At 52.5% G+C, this 20,188-nt stretch overlaps 32 non-coding genes across 32 annotated transcripts; 16 read left to right on the top strand and 16 right to left on the bottom strand.

Annotated features, from left to right (window-relative positions):
* Window positions 1-156: 156 nt before the first annotated feature.
* Window positions 157-228, top strand: Trnam-cau (transfer RNA methionine (anticodon CAU)). The gene has a single exon. It is a non-coding gene; the product is annotated as a tRNA-Met (tRNA).
* A 206-nt stretch (window positions 229-434) lies between these two features.
* Trnad-guc (transfer RNA aspartic acid (anticodon GUC)) lies at window positions 435-506 on the bottom strand. The gene has a single exon. It is a non-coding gene; the product is annotated as a tRNA-Asp (tRNA).
* A 930-nt stretch (window positions 507-1,436) lies between these two features.
* Window positions 1,437-1,508, top strand: Trnam-cau (transfer RNA methionine (anticodon CAU)). The gene has a single exon. It is a non-coding gene; the product is annotated as a tRNA-Met (tRNA).
* Window positions 1,509-1,714: 206 nt separating this feature from the next.
* On the bottom strand, window positions 1,715-1,786 carry Trnad-guc (transfer RNA aspartic acid (anticodon GUC)). Its single transcript has one exon. It is a non-coding gene; the product is annotated as a tRNA-Asp (tRNA).
* A 929-nt stretch (window positions 1,787-2,715) lies between these two features.
* On the top strand, window positions 2,716-2,787 carry Trnam-cau (transfer RNA methionine (anticodon CAU)). Its single transcript has one exon. It is a non-coding gene; the product is annotated as a tRNA-Met (tRNA).
* Window positions 2,788-2,993: 206 nt separating this feature from the next.
* On the bottom strand, window positions 2,994-3,065 carry Trnad-guc (transfer RNA aspartic acid (anticodon GUC)). The gene has a single exon. It is a non-coding gene; the product is annotated as a tRNA-Asp (tRNA).
* Window positions 3,066-3,994: 929 nt separating this feature from the next.
* Window positions 3,995-4,066, top strand: Trnam-cau (transfer RNA methionine (anticodon CAU)). The gene has a single exon. It is a non-coding gene; the product is annotated as a tRNA-Met (tRNA).
* Window positions 4,067-4,272: 206 nt separating this feature from the next.
* Window positions 4,273-4,344, bottom strand: Trnad-guc (transfer RNA aspartic acid (anticodon GUC)). Its single transcript has one exon. It is a non-coding gene; the product is annotated as a tRNA-Asp (tRNA).
* Window positions 4,345-5,274: 930 nt separating this feature from the next.
* Trnam-cau (transfer RNA methionine (anticodon CAU)) lies at window positions 5,275-5,346 on the top strand. The gene has a single exon. It is a non-coding gene; the product is annotated as a tRNA-Met (tRNA).
* A 206-nt stretch (window positions 5,347-5,552) lies between these two features.
* Window positions 5,553-5,624, bottom strand: Trnad-guc (transfer RNA aspartic acid (anticodon GUC)). The gene has a single exon. It is a non-coding gene; the product is annotated as a tRNA-Asp (tRNA).
* Window positions 5,625-6,554: 930 nt separating this feature from the next.
* Trnam-cau (transfer RNA methionine (anticodon CAU)) lies at window positions 6,555-6,626 on the top strand. Its single transcript has one exon. It is a non-coding gene; the product is annotated as a tRNA-Met (tRNA).
* Window positions 6,627-6,832: 206 nt separating this feature from the next.
* Window positions 6,833-6,904, bottom strand: Trnad-guc (transfer RNA aspartic acid (anticodon GUC)). The gene has a single exon. It is a non-coding gene; the product is annotated as a tRNA-Asp (tRNA).
* Window positions 6,905-7,834: 930 nt separating this feature from the next.
* Trnam-cau (transfer RNA methionine (anticodon CAU)) lies at window positions 7,835-7,906 on the top strand. Its single transcript has one exon. It is a non-coding gene; the product is annotated as a tRNA-Met (tRNA).
* A 206-nt stretch (window positions 7,907-8,112) lies between these two features.
* On the bottom strand, window positions 8,113-8,184 carry Trnad-guc (transfer RNA aspartic acid (anticodon GUC)). Its single transcript has one exon. It is a non-coding gene; the product is annotated as a tRNA-Asp (tRNA).
* A 930-nt stretch (window positions 8,185-9,114) lies between these two features.
* Trnam-cau (transfer RNA methionine (anticodon CAU)) lies at window positions 9,115-9,186 on the top strand. The gene has a single exon. It is a non-coding gene; the product is annotated as a tRNA-Met (tRNA).
* Window positions 9,187-9,392: 206 nt separating this feature from the next.
* Window positions 9,393-9,464, bottom strand: Trnad-guc (transfer RNA aspartic acid (anticodon GUC)). The gene has a single exon. It is a non-coding gene; the product is annotated as a tRNA-Asp (tRNA).
* A 930-nt stretch (window positions 9,465-10,394) lies between these two features.
* Window positions 10,395-10,466, top strand: Trnam-cau (transfer RNA methionine (anticodon CAU)). The gene has a single exon. It is a non-coding gene; the product is annotated as a tRNA-Met (tRNA).
* Window positions 10,467-10,672: 206 nt separating this feature from the next.
* On the bottom strand, window positions 10,673-10,744 carry Trnad-guc (transfer RNA aspartic acid (anticodon GUC)). Its single transcript has one exon. It is a non-coding gene; the product is annotated as a tRNA-Asp (tRNA).
* A 930-nt stretch (window positions 10,745-11,674) lies between these two features.
* Trnam-cau (transfer RNA methionine (anticodon CAU)) lies at window positions 11,675-11,746 on the top strand. The gene has a single exon. It is a non-coding gene; the product is annotated as a tRNA-Met (tRNA).
* Window positions 11,747-11,952: 206 nt separating this feature from the next.
* On the bottom strand, window positions 11,953-12,024 carry Trnad-guc (transfer RNA aspartic acid (anticodon GUC)). Its single transcript has one exon. It is a non-coding gene; the product is annotated as a tRNA-Asp (tRNA).
* Window positions 12,025-12,954: 930 nt separating this feature from the next.
* Trnam-cau (transfer RNA methionine (anticodon CAU)) lies at window positions 12,955-13,026 on the top strand. Its single transcript has one exon. It is a non-coding gene; the product is annotated as a tRNA-Met (tRNA).
* A 206-nt stretch (window positions 13,027-13,232) lies between these two features.
* Window positions 13,233-13,304, bottom strand: Trnad-guc (transfer RNA aspartic acid (anticodon GUC)). The gene has a single exon. It is a non-coding gene; the product is annotated as a tRNA-Asp (tRNA).
* A 933-nt stretch (window positions 13,305-14,237) lies between these two features.
* Window positions 14,238-14,309, top strand: Trnam-cau (transfer RNA methionine (anticodon CAU)). The gene has a single exon. It is a non-coding gene; the product is annotated as a tRNA-Met (tRNA).
* Window positions 14,310-14,515: 206 nt separating this feature from the next.
* Window positions 14,516-14,587, bottom strand: Trnad-guc (transfer RNA aspartic acid (anticodon GUC)). The gene has a single exon. It is a non-coding gene; the product is annotated as a tRNA-Asp (tRNA).
* A 930-nt stretch (window positions 14,588-15,517) lies between these two features.
* On the top strand, window positions 15,518-15,589 carry Trnam-cau (transfer RNA methionine (anticodon CAU)). The gene has a single exon. It is a non-coding gene; the product is annotated as a tRNA-Met (tRNA).
* Window positions 15,590-15,795: 206 nt separating this feature from the next.
* On the bottom strand, window positions 15,796-15,867 carry Trnad-guc (transfer RNA aspartic acid (anticodon GUC)). The gene has a single exon. It is a non-coding gene; the product is annotated as a tRNA-Asp (tRNA).
* A 930-nt stretch (window positions 15,868-16,797) lies between these two features.
* On the top strand, window positions 16,798-16,869 carry Trnam-cau (transfer RNA methionine (anticodon CAU)). Its single transcript has one exon. It is a non-coding gene; the product is annotated as a tRNA-Met (tRNA).
* Window positions 16,870-17,075: 206 nt separating this feature from the next.
* Window positions 17,076-17,147, bottom strand: Trnad-guc (transfer RNA aspartic acid (anticodon GUC)). Its single transcript has one exon. It is a non-coding gene; the product is annotated as a tRNA-Asp (tRNA).
* Window positions 17,148-18,077: 930 nt separating this feature from the next.
* Window positions 18,078-18,149, top strand: Trnam-cau (transfer RNA methionine (anticodon CAU)). Its single transcript has one exon. It is a non-coding gene; the product is annotated as a tRNA-Met (tRNA).
* Window positions 18,150-18,355: 206 nt separating this feature from the next.
* Window positions 18,356-18,427, bottom strand: Trnad-guc (transfer RNA aspartic acid (anticodon GUC)). The gene has a single exon. It is a non-coding gene; the product is annotated as a tRNA-Asp (tRNA).
* A 930-nt stretch (window positions 18,428-19,357) lies between these two features.
* Trnam-cau (transfer RNA methionine (anticodon CAU)) lies at window positions 19,358-19,429 on the top strand. The gene has a single exon. It is a non-coding gene; the product is annotated as a tRNA-Met (tRNA).
* A 206-nt stretch (window positions 19,430-19,635) lies between these two features.
* On the bottom strand, window positions 19,636-19,707 carry Trnad-guc (transfer RNA aspartic acid (anticodon GUC)). Its single transcript has one exon. It is a non-coding gene; the product is annotated as a tRNA-Asp (tRNA).
* Window positions 19,708-20,188: the final 481 nt, after the last annotated feature.

The raw sequence follows: 20,188 nt of genomic DNA, 5'->3' as shown, positions 1-20,188 counted from the left end.
AGCGTCAGCGTAGCGTCAGTCGAGCAAAGTCGAGACAAGTCAAGCTGAGAGCTGTAGGAGATGTTGCGCAATTAAATGTACGCGTGTGAAAGCCACGCAGACAACACTGTCCAAGTGTCCCACGTGATGTGACGAAGAGCTAGAACACCCCCACACAGCAGAGTGGCGCAGTGGAAGCGTGCTGGGCCCATAACCCAGAGGTCCGTGGATCGAAACCACGCTCTGCTAAAATTATATCTTTTGCTGATTGTGTCGAGATCGATTACTACGCGTGGAGAGTCGGCATTAACAGCGAACCCCATAATTAGAAAGTGTGAGGAATGCGAGAACTACTTCCTACGATGTAGCATTTTGCAGCAAGTTAATGGCAAAGTTAATGCTCTTCCACCCCACACGCGCAACACTCGAGCAGATTTGTGAGATAAAAGTCGCGCCTCCCCGGCGGGGAATCGAACCCCGGTCTCCCGCGTGACAGGCGGGGATACTAACCACTATACTACCGAGGAAGACGCACCTACCGCATATAATGCACATTAAACTTGTTGGCGTAGCTGATACATCTGAAATCTAGCCTCCAGATGCTGTCAGCTGTTACGACATAAAAGTATGCCCCAGGTGAGGCTCGAATTACAACCCCGGCATTGCTCACGGCTACTGCCTTATAAGTACCGTGCGCTAACCAATTGCGCCACTGGGGCTACAGCCAAACGCTCTCAATTAGCCATATTCACTTTGCTGCAAACCAGTGGTGGCCACAAATACATACGATCGCCACCTGCGGCCACACTGCGACTTTGGCACCTAACTACGAATGCTTCGTGCTATTCGTGTTTCATATGCTACGCTTACATGCACATCAACTGCCTCTAGTCAACGAAAAAACGCAGAAAAACGCGCGCCTTGCCTCCTGCTACCTGTCGAACAGCGGGCGCAGATATGTGGCAAGGTCCAAGCTCTGCAAGCGCACCGCGACCACGCCGCTGGACGAGAAGTGCCTTCCTTGGGAGCTTGCAGAGCCCTGAAGAACACGTTTCTTAGAGAGGTGCACTTGTCTCGTAGAACGAGACACAGTCTGTGGCCCTATGGCGCAAGGGATAACGCGTCTGACAACGGATCGGAAGATTCCAGCTTCTGATCCTGGCACTGTCGGCATTTTGTTAGTTGCCAACGCGCAGCTCGGCAGTGGATTTCGTATGTCGCCGCATCGAGGAGTGCAGTGTTATTCCTGTGCATCTCGCAGCTGCATGTCGAGGTGATGGTGGTAAATGCCGCTGCCTGCAAGCGTCAGCGTAGCGTCAGTCGAGCAAAGTCGAGACAAGTCAAGCTGAGAGCTGTAGGAGATGTTGCGCAATTAAATGTACGCGTGTGAAAGCCACGCAGACAACACTGTCCAAGTGTCCCACGTGATGTGACGAAGAGCTAGAACACCCCCACACAGCAGAGTGGCGCAGTGGAAGCGTGCTGGGCCCATAACCCAGAGGTCCGTGGATCGAAACCACGCTCTGCTAAAATTATATCTTTTGCTGATTGTGTCGAGATCGATTACTACGCGTGGAGAGTCGGCATTAACAGCGAACCCCATAATTAGAAAGTGTGAGGAATGCGAGAACTACTTCCTACGATGTAGCATTTTGCAGCAAGTTAATGGCAAAGTTAATGCTCTTCCACCCCACACGCGCAACACTCGAGCAGATTTGTGAGATAAAAGTCGCGCCTCCCCGGCGGGGAATCGAACCCCGGTCTCCCGCGTGACAGGCGGGGATACTAACCACTATACTACCGAGGAAGACGCACCTACCGCATATAATGCACATTAAACTTGTTGGCGTAGCTGATACATCTGAAATCTAGCCTCCAGATGCTGTCAGCTGTTACGACATAAAAGTATGCCCAGGTGAGGCTCGAATTACAACCCCGGCATTGCTCACGGCTACTGCCTTATAAGTACCGTGCGCTAACCAATTGCGCCACTGGGGCTACAGCCAAACGCTCTCAATTAGCCATATTCACTTTGCTGCAAACCAGTGGTGGCCACAAATACATACGATCGCCACCTGCGGCCACACTGCGACTTTGGCACCTAACTACGAATGCTTCGTGCTATTCGTGTTTCATATGCTACGCTTACATGCACATCAACTGCCTCTAGTCAACGAAAAAACGCAGAAAAACGCGCGCCTTGCCTCCTGCTACCTGTCGAACAGCGGGCGCAGATATGTGGCAAGGTCCAAGCTCTGCAAGCGCACCGCGACCACGCCGCTGGACGAGAAGTGCCTTCCTTGGGAGCTTGCAGAGCCCTGAAGAACACGTTTCTTAGAGAGGTGCACTTGTCTCGTAGAACGAGACACAGTCCGTGGCCCTATGGCGCAAGGGATAACGCGTCTGACAACGGATCGGAAGATTCCAGCTTCTGATCCTGGCACTGTCGGCATTTTGTTAGTTGCCAACGCGCAGCTCGGCAGTGGATTTCGTATGTCGCCGCATCGAGGAGTGCAGTGTTATTCCTGTGCATCTCGCAGCTGCATGTCGAGGTGATGGTGGTAAATGCCGCTGCCTGCAAGCGTCAGCGTAGCGTCAGTCGAGCAAAGTCGAGACAAGTCAAGCTGAGAGCTGTAGGAGATGTTGCGCAATTAAATGTACGCGTGTGAAAGCCACGCAGACAACACTGTCCAAGTGTCCCACGTGATGTGACGAAGAGCTAGAACACCCCCACACAGCAGAGTGGCGCAGTGGAAGCGTGCTGGGCCCATAACCCAGAGGTCCGTGGATCGAAACCACGCTCTGCTAAAATTATATCTTTTGCTGATTGTGTCGAGATCGATTACTACGCGTGGAGAGTCGGCATTAACAGCGAACCCCATAATTAGAAAGTGTGAGGAATGCGAGAACTACTTCCTACGATGTAGCATTTTGCAGCAAGTTAATGGCAAAGTTAATGCTCTTCCACCCCACACGCGCAACACTCGAGCAGATTTGTGAGATAAAAGTCGCGCCTCCCCGGCGGGGAATCGAACCCCGGTCTCCCGCGTGACAGGCGGGGATACTAACCACTATACTACCGAGGAAGACGCACCTACCGCATATAATGCACATTAAACTTGTTGGCGTAGCTGATACATCTGAAATCTAGCCTCCAGATGCTGTCAGCTGTTACGACATAAAAGTATGCCCAGGTGAGGCTCGAATTACAACCCCGGCATTGCTCACGGCTACTGCCTTATAAGTACCGTGCGCTAACCAATTGCGCCACTGGGGCTACAGCCAAACGCTCTCAATTAGCCATATTCACTTTGCTGCAAACCAGTGGTGGCCACAAATACATACGATCGCCACCTGCGGCCACACTGCGACTTTGGCACCTAACTACGAATGCTTCGTGCTATTCGTGTTTCATATGCTACGCTTACATGCACATCAACTGCCTCTAGTCAACGAAAAAACGCAGAAAAACGCGCGCCTTGCCTCCTGCTACCTGTCGAACAGCGGGCGCAGATATGTGGCAAGGTCCAAGCTCTGCAAGCGCACCGCGACCACGCCGCTGGACGAGAAGTGCCTTCCTTGGGAGCTTGCAGAGCCCTGAAGAACACGTTTCTTAGAGAGGTGCACTTGTCTCGTAGAACGAGACACAGTCCGTGGCCCTATGGCGCAAGGGATAACGCGTCTGACAACGGATCGGAAGATTCCAGCTTCTGATCCTGGCACTGTCGGCATTTTGTTAGTTGCCAACGCGCAGCTCGGCAGTGGATTTCGTATGTCGCCGCATCGAGGAGTGCAGTGTTATTCCTGTGCATCTCGCAGCTGCATGTCGAGGTGATGGTGGTAAATGCCGCTGCCTGCAAGCGTCAGCGTAGCGTCAGTCGAGCAAAGTCGAGACAAGTCAAGCTGAGAGCTGTAGGAGATGTTGCGCAATTAAATGTACGCGTGTGAAAGCCACGCAGACAACACTGTCCAAGTGTCCCACGTGATGTGACGAAGAGCTAGAACACCCCCACACAGCAGAGTGGCGCAGTGGAAGCGTGCTGGGCCCATAACCCAGAGGTCCGTGGATCGAAACCACGCTCTGCTAAAATTATATCTTTTGCTGATTGTGTCGAGATCGATTACTACGCGTGGAGAGTCGGCATTAACAGCGAACCCCATAATTAGAAAGTGTGAGGAATGCGAGAACTACTTCCTACGATGTAGCATTTTGCAGCAAGTTAATGGCAAAGTTAATGCTCTTCCACCCCACACGCGCAACACTCGAGCAGATTTGTGAGATAAAAGTCGCGCCTCCCCGGCGGGGAATCGAACCCCGGTCTCCCGCGTGACAGGCGGGGATACTAACCACTATACTACCGAGGAAGACGCACCTACCGCATATAATGCACATTAAACTTGTTGGCGTAGCTGATACATCTGAAATCTAGCCTCCAGATGCTGTCAGCTGTTACGACATAAAAGTATGCCCCAGGTGAGGCTCGAATTACAACCCCGGCATTGCTCACGGCTACTGCCTTATAAGTACCGTGCGCTAACCAATTGCGCCACTGGGGCTACAGCCAAACGCTCTCAATTAGCCATATTCACTTTGCTGCAAACCAGTGGTGGCCACAAATACATACGATCGCCACCTGCGGCCACACTGCGACTTTGGCACCTAACTACGAATGCTTCGTGCTATTCGTGTTTCATATGCTACGCTTACATGCACATCAACTGCCTCTAGTCAACGAAAAAACGCAGAAAAACGCGCGCCTTGCCTCCTGCTACCTGTCGAACAGCGGGCGCAGATATGTGGCAAGGTCCAAGCTCTGCAAGCGCACCGCGACCACGCCGCTGGACGAGAAGTGCCTTCCTTGGGAGCTTGCAGAGCCCTGAAGAACACGTTTCTTAGAGAGGTGCACTTGTCTCGTAGAACGAGACACAGTCTGTGGCCCTATGGCGCAAGGGATAACGCGTCTGACAACGGATCGGAAGATTCCAGCTTCTGATCCTGGCACTGTCGGCATTTTGTTAGTTGCCAACGCGCAGCTCGGCAGTGGATTTCGTATGTCGCCGCATCGAGGAGTGCAGTGTTATTCCTGTGCATCTCGCAGCTGCATGTCGAGGTGATGGTGGTAAATGCCGCTGCCTGCAAGCGTCAGCGTAGCGTCAGTCGAGCAAAGTCGAGACAAGTCAAGCTGAGAGCTGTAGGAGATGTTGCGCAATTAAATGTACGCGTGTGAAAGCCACGCAGACAACACTGTCCAAGTGTCCCACGTGATGTGACGAAGAGCTAGAACACCCCCACACAGCAGAGTGGCGCAGTGGAAGCGTGCTGGGCCCATAACCCAGAGGTCCGTGGATCGAAACCACGCTCTGCTAAAATTATATCTTTTGCTGATTGTGTCGAGATCGATTACTACGCGTGGAGAGTCGGCATTAACAGCGAACCCCATAATTAGAAAGTGTGAGGAATGCGAGAACTACTTCCTACGATGTAGCATTTTGCAGCAAGTTAATGGCAAAGTTAATGCTCTTCCACCCCACACGCGCAACACTCGAGCAGATTTGTGAGATAAAAGTCGCGCCTCCCCGGCGGGGAATCGAACCCCGGTCTCCCGCGTGACAGGCGGGGATACTAACCACTATACTACCGAGGAAGACGCACCTACCGCATATAATGCACATTAAACTTGTTGGCGTAGCTGATACATCTGAAATCTAGCCTCCAGATGCTGTCAGCTGTTACGACATAAAAGTATGCCCCAGGTGAGGCTCGAATTACAACCCCGGCATTGCTCACGGCTACTGCCTTATAAGTACCGTGCGCTAACCAATTGCGCCACTGGGGCTACAGCCAAACGCTCTCAATTAGCCATATTCACTTTGCTGCAAACCAGTGGTGGCCACAAATACATACGATCGCCACCTGCGGCCACACTGCGACTTTGGCACCTAACTACGAATGCTTCGTGCTATTCGTGTTTCATATGCTACGCTTACATGCACATCAACTGCCTCTAGTCAACGAAAAAACGCAGAAAAACGCGCGCCTTGCCTCCTGCTACCTGTCGAACAGCGGGCGCAGATATGTGGCAAGGTCCAAGCTCTGCAAGCGCACCGCGACCACGCCGCTGGACGAGAAGTGCCTTCCTTGGGAGCTTGCAGAGCCCTGAAGAACACGTTTCTTAGAGAGGTGCACTTGTCTCGTAGAACGAGACACAGTCCGTGGCCCTATGGCGCAAGGGATAACGCGTCTGACAACGGATCGGAAGATTCCAGCTTCTGATCCTGGCACTGTCGGCATTTTGTTAGTTGCCAATGCGCAGCTCGGCAGTGGATTTCGTATGTCGCCGCATCGAGGAGTGCAGTGTTATTCCTGTGCATCTCGCAGCTGCATGTCGAGGTGATGGTGGTAAATGCCGCTGCCTGCAAGCGTCAGCGTAGCGTCAGTCGAGCAAAGTCGAGACAAGTCAAGCTGAGAGCTGTAGGAGATGTTGCGCAATTAAATGTACGCGTGTGAAAGCCACGCAGACAACACTGTCCAAGTGTCCCACGTGATGTGACGAAGAGCTAGAACACCCCCACACAGCAGAGTGGCGCAGTGGAAGCGTGCTGGGCCCATAACCCAGAGGTCCGTGGATCGAAACCACGCTCTGCTAAAATTATATCTTTTGCTGATTGTGTCGAGATCGATTACTACGCGTGGAGAGTCGGCATTAACAGCGAACCCCATAATTAGAAAGTGTGAGGAATGCGAGAACTACTTCCTACGATGTAGCATTTTGCAGCAAGTTAATGGCAAAGTTAATGCTCTTCCACCCCACACGCGCAACACTCGAGCAGATTTGTGAGATAAAAGTCGCGCCTCCCCGGCGGGGAATCGAACCCCGGTCTCCCGCGTGACAGGCGGGGATACTAACCACTATACTACCGAGGAAGACGCACCTACCGCATATAATGCACATTAAACTTGTTGGCGTAGCTGATACATCTGAAATCTAGCCTCCAGATGCTGTCAGCTGTTACGACATAAAAGTATGCCCCAGGTGAGGCTCGAATTACAACCCCGGCATTGCTCACGGCTACTGCCTTATAAGTACCGTGCGCTAACCAATTGCGCCACTGGGGCTACAGCCAAACGCTCTCAATTAGCCATATTCACTTTGCTGCAAACCAGTGGTGGCCACAAATACATACGATCGCCACCTGCGGCCACACTGCGACTTTGGCACCTAACTACGAATGCTTCGTGCTATTCGTGTTTCATATGCTACGCTTACATGCACATCAACTGCCTCTAGTCAACGAAAAAACGCAGAAAAACGCGCGCCTTGCCTCCTGCTACCTGTCGAACAGCGGGCGCAGATATGTGGCAAGGTCCAAGCTCTGCAAGCGCACCGCGACCACGCCGCTGGACGAGAAGTGCCTTCCTTGGGAGCTTGCAGAGCCCTGAAGAACACGTTTCTTAGAGAGGTGCACTTGTCTCGTAGAACGAGACACAGTCCGTGGCCCTATGGCGCAAGGGATAACGCGTCTGACAACGGATCGGAAGATTCCAGCTTCTGATCCTGGCACTGTCGGCATTTTGTTAGTTGCCAATGCGCAGCTCGGCAGTGGATTTCGTATGTCGCCGCATCGAGGAGTGCAGTGTTATTCCTGTGCATCTCGCAGCTGCATGTCGAGGTGATGGTGGTAAATGCCGCTGCCTGCAAGCGTCAGCGTAGCGTCAGTCGAGCAAAGTCGAGACAAGTCAAGCTGAGAGCTGTAGGAGATGTTGCGCAATTAAATGTACGCGTGTGAAAGCCACGCAGACAACACTGTCCAAGTGTCCCACGTGATGTGACGAAGAGCTAGAACACCCCCACACAGCAGAGTGGCGCAGTGGAAGCGTGCTGGGCCCATAACCCAGAGGTCCGTGGATCGAAACCACGCTCTGCTAAAATTATATCTTTTGCTGATTGTGTCGAGATCGATTACTACGCGTGGAGAGTCGGCATTAACAGCGAACCCCATAATTAGAAAGTGTGAGGAATGCGAGAACTACTTCCTACGATGTAGCATTTTGCAGCAAGTTAATGGCAAAGTTAATGCTCTTCCACCCCACACGCGCAACACTCGAGCAGATTTGTGAGATAAAAGTCGCGCCTCCCCGGCGGGGAATCGAACCCCGGTCTCCCGCGTGACAGGCGGGGATACTAACCACTATACTACCGAGGAAGACGCACCTACCGCATATAATGCACATTAAACTTGTTGGCGTAGCTGATACATCTGAAATCTAGCCTCCAGATGCTGTCAGCTGTTACGACATAAAAGTATGCCCCAGGTGAGGCTCGAATTACAACCCCGGCATTGCTCACGGCTACTGCCTTATAAGTACCGTGCGCTAACCAATTGCGCCACTGGGGCTACAGCCAAACGCTCTCAATTAGCCATATTCACTTTGCTGCAAACCAGTGGTGGCCACAAATACATACGATCGCCACCTGCGGCCACACTGCGACTTTGGCACCTAACTACGAATGCTTCGTGCTATTCGTGTTTCATATGCTACGCTTACATGCACATCAACTGCCTCTAGTCAACGAAAAAACGCAGAAAAACGCGCGCCTTGCCTCCTGCTACCTGTCGAACAGCGGGCGCAGATATGTGGCAAGGTCCAAGCTCTGCAAGCGCACCGCGACCACGCCGCTGGACGAGAAGTGCCTTCCTTGGGAGCTTGCAGAGCCCTGAAGAACACGTTTCTTAGAGAGGTGCACTTGTCTCGTAGAACGAGACACAGTCCGTGGCCCTATGGCGCAAGGGATAACGCGTCTGACAACGGATCGGAAGATTCCAGCTTCTGATCCTGGCACTGTCGGCATTTTGTTAGTTGCCAATGCGCAGCTCGGCAGTGGATTTCGTATGTCGCCGCATCGAGGAGTGCAGTGTTATTCCTGTGCATCTCGCAGCTGCATGTCGAGGTGATGGTGGTAAATGCCGCTGCCTGCAAGCGTCAGCGTAGCGTCAGTCGAGCAAAGTCGAGACAAGTCAAGCTGAGAGCTGTAGGAGATGTTGCGCAATTAAATGTACGCGTGTGAAAGCCACGCAGACAACACTGTCCAAGTGTCCCACGTGATGTGACGAAGAGCTAGAACACCCCCACACAGCAGAGTGGCGCAGTGGAAGCGTGCTGGGCCCATAACCCAGAGGTCCGTGGATCGAAACCACGCTCTGCTAAAATTATATCTTTTGCTGATTGTGTCGAGATCGATTACTACGCGTGGAGAGTCGGCATTAACAGCGAACCCCATAATTAGAAAGTGTGAGGAATGCGAGAACTACTTCCTACGATGTAGCATTTTGCAGCAAGTTAATGGCAAAGTTAATGCTCTTCCACCCCACACGCGCAACACTCGAGCAGATTTGTGAGATAAAAGTCGCGCCTCCCCGGCGGGGAATCGAACCCCGGTCTCCCGCGTGACAGGCGGGGATACTAACCACTATACTACCGAGGAAGACGCACCTACCGCATATAATGCACATTAAACTTGTTGGCGTAGCTGATACATCTGAAATCTAGCCTCCAGATGCTGTCAGCTGTTACGACATAAAAGTATGCCCCAGGTGAGGCTCGAATTACAACCCCGGCATTGCTCACGGCTACTGCCTTATAAGTACCGTGCGCTAACCAATTGCGCCACTGGGGCTACAGCCAAACGCTCTCAATTAGCCATATTCACTTTGCTGCAAACCAGTGGTGGCCACAAATACATACGATCGCCACCTGCGGCCACACTGCGACTTTGGCACCTAACTACGAATGCTTCGTGCTATTCGTGTTTCATATGCTACGCTTACATGCACATCAACTGCCTCTAGTCAACGAAAAAACGCAGAAAAACGCGCGCCTTGCCTCCTGCTACCTGTCGAACAGCGGGCGCAGATATGTGGCAAGGTCCAAGCTCTGCAAGCGCACCGCGACCACGCCGCTGGACGAGAAGTGCCTTCCTTGGGAGCTTGCAGAGCCCTGAAGAACACGTTTCTTAGAGAGGTGCACTTGTCTCGTAGAACGAGACACAGTCTGTGGCCCTATGGCGCAAGGGATAACGCGTCTGACAACGGATCGGAAGATTCCAGCTTCTGATCCTGGCACTGTCGGCATTTTGTTAGTTGCCAACGCGCAGCTCGGCAGTGGATTTCGTATGTCGCCGCATCGAGGAGTGCAGTGTTATTCCTGTGCATCTCGCAGCTGCATGTCGAGGTGATGGTGGTAAATGCCGCTGCCTGCAAGCGTCAGCGTAGCGTCAGTCGAGCAAAGTCGAGACAAGTCAAGCTGAGAGCTGTAGGAGATGTTGCGCAATTAAATGTACGCGTGTGAAAGCCACGCAGACAACACTGTCCAAGTGTCCCACGTGATGTGACGAAGAGCTAGAACACCCCCACACAGCAGAGTGGCGCAGTGGAAGCGTGCTGGGCCCATAACCCAGAGGTCCGTGGATCGAAACCACGCTCTGCTAAAATTATATCTTTTGCTGATTGTGTCGAGATCGATTACTACGCGTGGAGAGTCGGCATTAACAGCGAACCCCATAATTAGAAAGTGTGAGGAATGCGAGAACTACTTCCTACGATGTAGCATTTTGCAGCAAGTTAATGGCAAAGTTAATGCTCTTCCACCCCACACGCGCAACACTCGAGCAGATTTGTGAGATAAAAGTCGCGCCTCCCCGGCGGGGAATCGAACCCCGGTCTCCCGCGTGACAGGCGGGGATACTAACCACTATACTACCGAGGAAGACGCACCTACCGCATATAATGCACATTAAACTTGTTGGCGTAGCTGATACATCTGAAATCTAGCCTCCAGATGCTGTCAGCTGTTACGACATAAAAGTATGCCCCAGGTGAGGCTCGAATTACAACCCCGGCATTGCTCACGGCTACTGCCTTATAAGTACCGTGCGCTAACCAATTGCGCCACTGGGGCTACAGCCAAACGCTCTCAATTAGCCATATTCACTTTGCTGCAAACCAGTGGTGGCCACAAATACATACGATCGCCACCTGCGGCCACACTGCGACTTTGGCACCTAACTACGAATGCTTCGTGCTATTCGTGTTTCATATGCTACGCTTACATGCACATCAACTGCCTCTAGTCAACGAAAAAACGCAGAAAAACGCGCGCCTTGCCTCCTGCTACCTGTCGAACAGCGGGCGCAGATATGTGGCAAGGTCCAAGCTCTGCAAGCGCACCGCGACCACGCCGCTGGACGAGAAGTGCCTTCCTTGGGAGCTTGCAGAGCCCTGAAGAACACGTTTCTTAGAGAGGTGCACTTGTCTCGTAGAACGAGACACAGTCTGTGGCCCTATGGCGCAAGGGATAACGCGTCTGACAACGGATCGGAAGATTCCAGCTTCTGATCCTGGCACTGTCGGCATTTTGTTAGTTGCCAACGCGCAGCTCGGCAGTGGATTTCGTATGTCGCCGCATCGAGGAGTGCAGTGTTATTCCTGTGCATCTCGCAGCTGCATGTCGAGGTGATGGTGGTAAATGCCGCTGCCTGCAAGCGTCAGCGTAGCGTCAGTCGAGCAAAGTCGAGACAAGTCAAGCTGAGAGCTGTAGGAGATGTTGCGCAATTAAATGTACGCGTGTGAAAGCCACGCAGACAACACTGTCCAAGTGTCCCACGTGATGTGACGAAGAGCTAGAACACCCCCACACAGCAGAGTGGCGCAGTGGAAGCGTGCTGGGCCCATAACCCAGAGGTCCGTGGATCGAAACCACGCTCTGCTAAAATTATATCTTTTGCTGATTGTGTCGAGATCGATTACTACGCGTGGAGAGTCGGCATTAACAGCGAACCCCATAATTAGAAAGTGTGAGGAATGCGAGAACTACTTCCTACGATGTAGCATTTTGCAGCAAGTTAATGGCAAAGTTAATGCTCTTCCACCCCACACGCGCAACACTCGAGCAGATTTGTGAGATAAAAGTCGCGCCTCCCCGGCGGGGAATCGAACCCCGGTCTCCCGCGTGACAGGCGGGGATACTAACCACTATACTACCGAGGAAGACGCACCTACCGCATATAATGCACATTAAACTTGTTGGCGTAGCTGATACATCTGAAATCTAGCCTCCAGATGCTGTCAGCTGTTACGACATAAAAGTATGCCCCAGGTGAGGCTCGAATTACAACCCCGGCATTGCTCACGGCTACTGCCTTATAAGTACCGTGCGCTAACCAATTGCGCCACTGGGGCTACAGCCAAACGCTCTCAATTAGCCATATTCACTTTGCTGCAAACCAGTGGTGGCCACAAATACATACGATCGCCACCTGCGGCCACACTGCGACTTTGGCACCTAACTACGAATGCTTCGTGCTATTCGTGTTTCATATGCTACGCTTACATGCACATCAACTGCCTCTAGTCAACGAAAAAACGCAGAAAAACGCGCGCCTTGCCTCCTGCTACCTGTCGAACAGCGGGCGCAGATATGTGGCAAGGTCCAAGCTCTGCAAGCGCACCGCGACCACGCCGCTGGACGAGAAGTGCCTTCCTTGGGAGCTTGCAGAGCCCTGAAGAACACGTTTCTTAGAGAGGTGCACTTGTCTCGTAGAACGAGACACAGTCCGTGGCCCTATGGCGCAAGGGATAACGCGTCTGACAACGGATCGGAAGATTCCAGCTTCTGATCCTGGCACTGTCGGCATTTTGTTAGTTGCCAATGCGCAGCTCGGCAGTGGATTTCGTATGTCGCCGCATCGAGGAGTGCAGTGTTATTCCTGTGCATCTCGCAGCTGCATGTCGAGGTGATGGTGGTAAATGCCGCTGCCTGCAAGCGTCAGCGTAGCGTCAGTCGAGCAAAGTCGAGACAAGTCAAGCTGAGAGCTGTAGGAGATGTTGCGCAATTAAATGTACGCGTGTGAAAGCCACGCAGACAACACTGTCCAAGTGTCCCACGTGATGTGACGAAGAGCTAGAACACCCCCACACAGCAGAGTGGCGCAGTGGAAGCGTGCTGGGCCCATAACCCAGAGGTCCGTGGATCGAAACCACGCTCTGCTAAAATTATATCTTTTGCTGATTGTGTCGAGATCGATTACTACGCGTGGAGAGTCGGCATTAACAGCGAACCCCATAATTAGAAAGTGTGAGGAATGCGAGAACTACTTCCTACGATGTAGCATTTTGCAGCAAGTTAATGGCAAAGTTAATGCTCTTCCACCCCACACGCGCAACACTCGAGCAGATTTGTGAGATAAAAGTCGCGCCTCCCCGGCGGGGAATCGAACCCCGGTCTCCCGCGTGACAGGCGGGGATACTAACCACTATACTACCGAGGAAGACGCACCTACCGCATATAATGCACATTAAACTTGTTGGCGTAGCTGATACATCTGAAATCTAGCCTCCAGATGCTGTCAGCTGTTACGACATAAAAGTATGCCCCAGGTGAGGCTCGAATTACAACCCCGGCATTGCTCACGGCTACTGCCTTATAAGTACCGTGCGCTAACCAATTGCGCCACTGGGGCTACAGCCAAACGCTCTCAATTAGCCATATTCACTTTGCTGCAAACCAGTGGTGGCCACAAATACATACGATCGCCACCTGCGGCCACACTGCGACTTTGGCACCTAACTACGAATGCTTCGTGCTATTCGTGTTTCATATGCTACGCTTACATGCACATCAACTGCCTCTAGTCAACGAAAAAACGCAGAAAAACGCGCGCCTTGCCTCCTGCTACCTGTCGAACAGCGGGCGCAGATATGTGGCACAAGGTCGCAAGCTCTGCAAGCGCACCGCGACCACGCCGCTGGACGAGAAGTGCCTTCCTTGGGAGCTTGCAGAGCCCTGAAGAACACGTTTCTTAGAGAGGTGCACTTGTCTCGTAGAACGAGACACAGTCCGTGGCCCTATGGCGTAAGGGATAACGCGTCTGACAACGGATCGGAAGATTCCAGCTTCTGATCCTGGCACGGTCGGCATTTTGTTAGTTGCCAACGCGCAGCTCGGCAGTGGATTTCGTATGTCGCCGCATCGAGGAGTGCAGTGTTATTCCTGTGCATCTCGCAGCTGCATGTCGAGGTGATGGTGGTAAATGCCGCTGCCTGCAAGCGTCAGCGTAGCGTCAGTCGAGCAAAGTCGAGACAAGTCAAGCTGAGAGCTGTAGGAGATGTTGCGCAATTAAATGTACGCGTGTGAAAGCCACGCAGACAACACTGTCCAAGTGTCCCACGTGATGTGACGAAGAGCTAGAACACCCCCACACAGCAGAGTGGCGCAGTGGAAGCGTGCTGGGCCCATAACCCAGAGGTCCGTGGATCGAAACCACGCTCTGCTAAAATTATATCTTTTGCTGATTGTGTCGAGATCGATTACTACGCGTGGAGAGTCGGCATTAACAGCGAACCCCATAATTAGAAAGTGTGAGGAATGCGAGAACTACTTCCTACGATGTAGCATTTTGCAGCAAGTTAATGGCAAAGTTAATGCTCTTCCACCCCACACGCGCAACACTCGAGCAGATTTGTGAGATAAAAGTCGCGCCTCCCCGGCGGGGAATCGAACCCCGGTCTCCCGCGTGACAGGCGGGGATACTAACCACTATACTACCGAGGAAGACGCACCTACCGCATATAATGCACATTAAACTTGTTGGCGTAGCTGATACATCTGAAATCTAGCCTCCAGATGCTGTCAGCTGTTACGACATAAAAGTATGCCCCAGGTGAGGCTCGAATTACAACCCCGGCATTGCTCACGGCTACTGCCTTATAAGTACCGTGCGCTAACCAATTGCGCCACTGGGGCTACAGCCAAACGCTCTCAATTAGCCATATTCACTTTGCTGCAAACCAGTGGTGGCCACAAATACATACGATCGCCACCTGCGGCCACACTGCGACTTTGGCACCTAACTACGAATGCTTCGTGCTATTCGTGTTTCATATGCTACGCTTACATGCACATCAACTGCCTCTAGTCAACGAAAAAACGCAGAAAAACGCGCGCCTTGCCTCCTGCTACCTGTCGAACAGCGGGCGCAGATATGTGGCAAGGTCCAAGCTCTGCAAGCGCACCGCGACCACGCCGCTGGACGAGAAGTGCCTTCCTTGGGAGCTTGCAGAGCCCTGAAGAACACGTTTCTTAGAGAGGTGCACTTGTCTCGTAGAACGAGACACAGTCCGTGGCCCTATGGCGCAAGGGATAACGCGTCTGACAACGGATCGGAAGATTCCAGCTTCTGATCCTGGCACGGTCGGCATTTTGTTAGTTGCCAACGCGCAGCTCGGCAGTGGATTTCGTATGTCGCCGCATCGAGGAGTGCAGTGTTATTCCTGTGCATCTCGCAGCTGCATGTCGAGGTGATGGTGGTAAATGCCGCTGCCTGCAAGCGTCAGCGTAGCGTCAGTCGAGCAAAGTCGAGACAAGTCAAGCTGAGAGCTGTAGGAGATGTTGCGCAATTAAATGTACGCGTGTGAAAGCCACGCAGACAACACTGTCCAAGTGTCCCACGTGATGTGACGAAGAGCTAGAACACCCCCACACAGCAGAGTGGCGCAGTGGAAGCGTGCTGGGCCCATAACCCAGAGGTCCGTGGATCGAAACCACGCTCTGCTAAAATTATATCTTTTGCTGATTGTGTCGAGATCGATTACTACGCGTGGAGAGTCGGCATTAACAGCGAACCCCATAATTAGAAAGTGTGAGGAATGCGAGAACTACTTCCTACGATGTAGCATTTTGCAGCAAGTTAATGGCAAAGTTAATGCTCTTCCACCCCACACGCGCAACACTCGAGCAGATTTGTGAGATAAAAGTCGCGCCTCCCCGGCGGGGAATCGAACCCCGGTCTCCCGCGTGACAGGCGGGGATACTAACCACTATACTACCGAGGAAGACGCACCTACCGCATATAATGCACATTAAACTTGTTGGCGTAGCTGATACATCTGAAATCTAGCCTCCAGATGCTGTCAGCTGTTACGACATAAAAGTATGCCCCAGGTGAGGCTCGAATTACAACCCCGGCATTGCTCACGGCTACTGCCTTATAAGTACCGTGCGCTAACCAATTGCGCCACTGGGGCTACAGCCAAACGCTCTCAATTAGCCATATTCACTTTGCTGCAAACCAGTGGTGGCCACAAATACATACGATCGCCACCTGCGGCCACACTGCGACTTTGGCACCTAACTACGAATGCTTCGTGCTATTCGTGTTTCATATGCTACGCTTACATGCACATCAACTGCCTCTAGTCAACGAAAAAACGCAGAAAAACGCGCGCCTTGCCTCCTGCTACCTGTCGAACAGCGGGCGCAGATATGTGGCAAGGTCCAAGCTCTGCAAGCGCACCGCGACCACGCCGCTGGACGAGAAGTGCCTTCCTTGGGAGCTTGCAGAGCCCTGAAGAACACGTTTCTTAGAGAGGTGCACTTGTCTCGTAGAACGAGACACAGTCCGTGGCCCTATGGCGTAAGGGATAACGCGTCTGACAACGGATCGGAAGATTCCAGCTTCTGATCCTGGCACGGTCGGCATTTTGTTAGTTGCCAACGCGCAGCTCGGCAGTGGATTTCGTATGTCGCCGCATCGAGGAGTGCAGTGTTATTCCTGTGCATCTCGCAGCTGCATGTCGAGGTGATGGTGGTAAATGCCGCTGCCTGCAAGCGTCAGCGTAGCGTCAGTCGAGCAAAGTCGAGACAAGTCAAGCTGAGAGCTGTAGGAGATGTTGCGCAATTAAATGTACGCGTGTGAAAGCCACGCAGACAACACTGTCCAAGTGTCCCACGTGATGTGACGAAGAGCTAGAACACCCCCACACAGCAGAGTGGCGCAGTGGAAGCGTGCTGGGCCCATAACCCAGAGGTCCGTGGATCGAAACCACGCTCTGCTAAAATTATATCTTTTGCTGATTGTGTCGAGATCGATTACTACGCGTGGAGAGTCGGCATTAACAGCGAACCCCATAATTAGAAAGTGTGAGGAATGCGAGAACTACTTCCTACGATGTAGCATTTTGCAGCAAGTTAATGGCAAAGTTAATGCTCTTCCACCCCACACGCGCAACACTCGAGCAGATTTGTGAGATAAAAGTCGCGCCTCCCCGGCGGGGAATCGAACCCCGGTCTCCCGCGTGACAGGCGGGGATACTAACCACTATACTACCGAGGAAGACGCACCTACCGCATATAATGCACATTAAACTTGTTGGCGTAGCTGATACATCTGAAATCTAGCCTCCAGATGCTGTCAGCTGTTACGACATAAAAGTATGCCCCAGGTGAGGCTCGAATTACAACCCCGGCATTGCTCACGGCTACTGCCTTATAAGTACCGTGCGCTAACCAATTGCGCCACTGGGGCTACAGCCAAACGCTCTCAATTAGCCATATTCACTTTGCTGCAAACCAGTGGTGGCCACAAATACATACGATCGCCACCTGCGGCCACACTGCGACTTTGGCACCTAACTACGAATGCTTCGTGCTATTCGTGTTTCATATGCTACGCTTACATGCACATCAACTGCCTCTAGTCAACGAAAAAACGCAGAAAAACGCGCGCCTTGCCTCCTGCTACCTGTCGAACAGCGGGCGCAGATATGTGGCAAGGTCCAAGCTCTGCAAGCGCACCGCGACCACGCCGCTGGACGAGAAGTGCCTTCCTTGGGAGCTTGCAGAGCCCTGAAGAACACGTTTCTTAGAGAGGTGCACTTGTCTCGTAGAACGAGACACAGTCCGTGGCCCTATGGCGCAAGGGATAACGCGTCTGACAACGGATCGGAAGATTCCAGCTTCTGATCCTGGCACGGTCGGCATTTTGTTAGTTGCCAACGCGCAGCTCGGCAGTGGATTTCGTATGTCGCCGCATCGAGGAGTGCAGTGTTATTCCTGTGCATCTCGCAGCTGCATGTCGAGGTGATGGTGGTAAATGCCGCTGCCTGCAAGCGTCAGCGTAGCGTCAGTCGAGCAAAGTCGAGACAAGTCAAGCTGAGAGCTGTAGGAGATGTTGCGCAATTAAATGTACGCGTGTGAAAGCCACGCAGACAACACTGTCCAAGTGTCCCACGTGATGTGACGAAGAGCTAGAACACCCCCACACAGCAGAGTGGCGCAGTGGAAGCGTGCTGGGCCCATAACCCAGAGGTCCGTGGATCGAAACCACGCTCTGCTAAAATTATATCTTTTGCTGATTGTGTCGAGATCGATTACTACGCGTGGAGAGTCGGCATTAACAGCGAACCCCATAATTAGAAAGTGTGAGGAATGCGAGAACTACTTCCTACGATGTAGCATTTTGCAGCAAGTTAATGGCAAAGTTAATGCTCTTCCACCCCACACGCGCAACACTCGAGCAGATTTGTGAGATAAAAGTCGCGCCTCCCCGGCGGGGAATCGAACCCCGGTCTCCCGCGTGACAGGCGGGGATACTAACCACTATACTACCGAGGAAGACGCACCTACCGCATATAATGCACATTAAACTTGTTGGCGTAGCTGATACATCTGAAATCTAGCCTCCAGATGCTGTCAGCTGTTACGACATAAAAGTATGCCCCAGGTGAGGCTCGAATTACAACCCCGGCATTGCTCACGGCTACTGCCTTATAAGTACCGTGCGCTAACCAATTGCGCCACTGGGGCTACAGCCAAACGCTCTCAATTAGCCATATTCACTTTGCTGCAAACCAGTGGTGGCCACAAATACATACGATCGCCACCTGCGGCCACACTGCGACTTTGGCACCTAACTACGAATGCTTCGTGCTATTCGTGTTTCATATGCTACGCTTACATGCACATCAACTGCCTCTAGTCAACGAAAAAACGCAGAAAAACGCGCGCCTTGCCTCCTGCTACCTGTCGAACAGCGGGCGCAGATATGTGGCAAGGTCCAAGCTCTGCAAGCGCACCGCGACCACGCCGCTGGACGAGAAGTGCCTTCCTTGGGAGCTTGCAGAGCCCTGAAGAACACGTTTCTTAGAGAGGTGCACTTGTCTCGTAGAACGAGACACAGTCCGTGGCCCTATGGCGCAAGGGATAACGCGTCTGACAACGGATCGGAAGATTCCAGCTTCTGATCCTGGCACGGTCGGCATTTTGTTAGTTGCCAACGCGCAGCTCGGCAGTGGATTTCGTATGTCGCCGCATCGAGGAGTGCAGTGTTATTCCTGTGCATCTCGCAGCTGCATGTCGAGGTGATGGTGGTAAATGCCGCTGCCTGCAAGCGTCAGCGTAGCGTCAGTCGAGCAAAGTCGAGACAAGTCAAGCTGAGAGCTGTAGGAGATGTTGCGCAATTAAATGTACGCGTGTGAAAGCCACGCAGACAACACTGTCCAAGTGTCCCACGTGATGTGACGAAGAGCTAGAACACCCCCACACAGCAGAGTGGCGCAGTGGAAGCGTGCTGGGCCCATAACCCAGAGGTCCGTGGATCGAAACCACGCTCTGCTAAAATTATATCTTTTGCTGATTGTGTCGAGATCGATTACTACGCGTGGAGAGTCGGCATTAACAGCGAACCCCATAATTAGAAAGTGTGAGGAATGCGAGAACTACTTCCTACGATGTAGCATTTTGCAGCAAGTTAATGGCAAAGTTAATGCTCTTCCACCCCACACGCGCAACACTCGAGCAGATTTGTGAGATAAAAGTCGCGCCTCCCCGGCGGGGAATCGAACCCCGGTCTCCCGCGTGACAGGCGGGGATACTAACCACTATACTACCGAGGAAGACGCACCTACCGCATATAATGCACATTAAACTTGTTGGCGTAGCTGATACATCTGAAATCTAGCCTCCAGATGCTGTCAGCTGTTACGACATAAAAGTATGCCCCAGGTGAGGCTCGAATTACAACCCCGGCATTGCTCACGGCTACTGCCTTATAAGTACCGTGCGCTAACCAATTGCGCCACTGGGGCTACAGCCAAACGCTCTCAATTAGCCATATTCACTTTGCTGCAAACCAGTGGTGGCCACAAATACATACGATCGCCACCTGCGGCCACACTGCGACTTTGGCACCTAACTACGAATGCTTCGTGCTATTCGTGTTTCATATGCTACGCTTACATGCACATCAACTGCCTCTAGTCAACGAAAAAACGCAGAAAAACGCGCGCCTTGCCTCCTGCTACCTGTCGAACAGCGGGCGCAGATATGTGGCAAGGTCCAAGCTCTGCAAGCGCACCGCGACCACGCCGCTGGACG

The sequence above is a fragment of the Schistocerca gregaria genome, chromosome 8 (genome assembly GCF_023897955.1).
Source record: "Schistocerca gregaria isolate iqSchGreg1 chromosome 8, iqSchGreg1.2, whole genome shotgun sequence".
Lineage (NCBI taxonomy): Eukaryota > Metazoa > Arthropoda > Insecta > Orthoptera > Acrididae > Schistocerca > Schistocerca gregaria.
The sequence above is the reverse complement of the archived record's forward strand: the minus strand, read 5'-3'. Positions and strand labels throughout refer to the sequence as shown.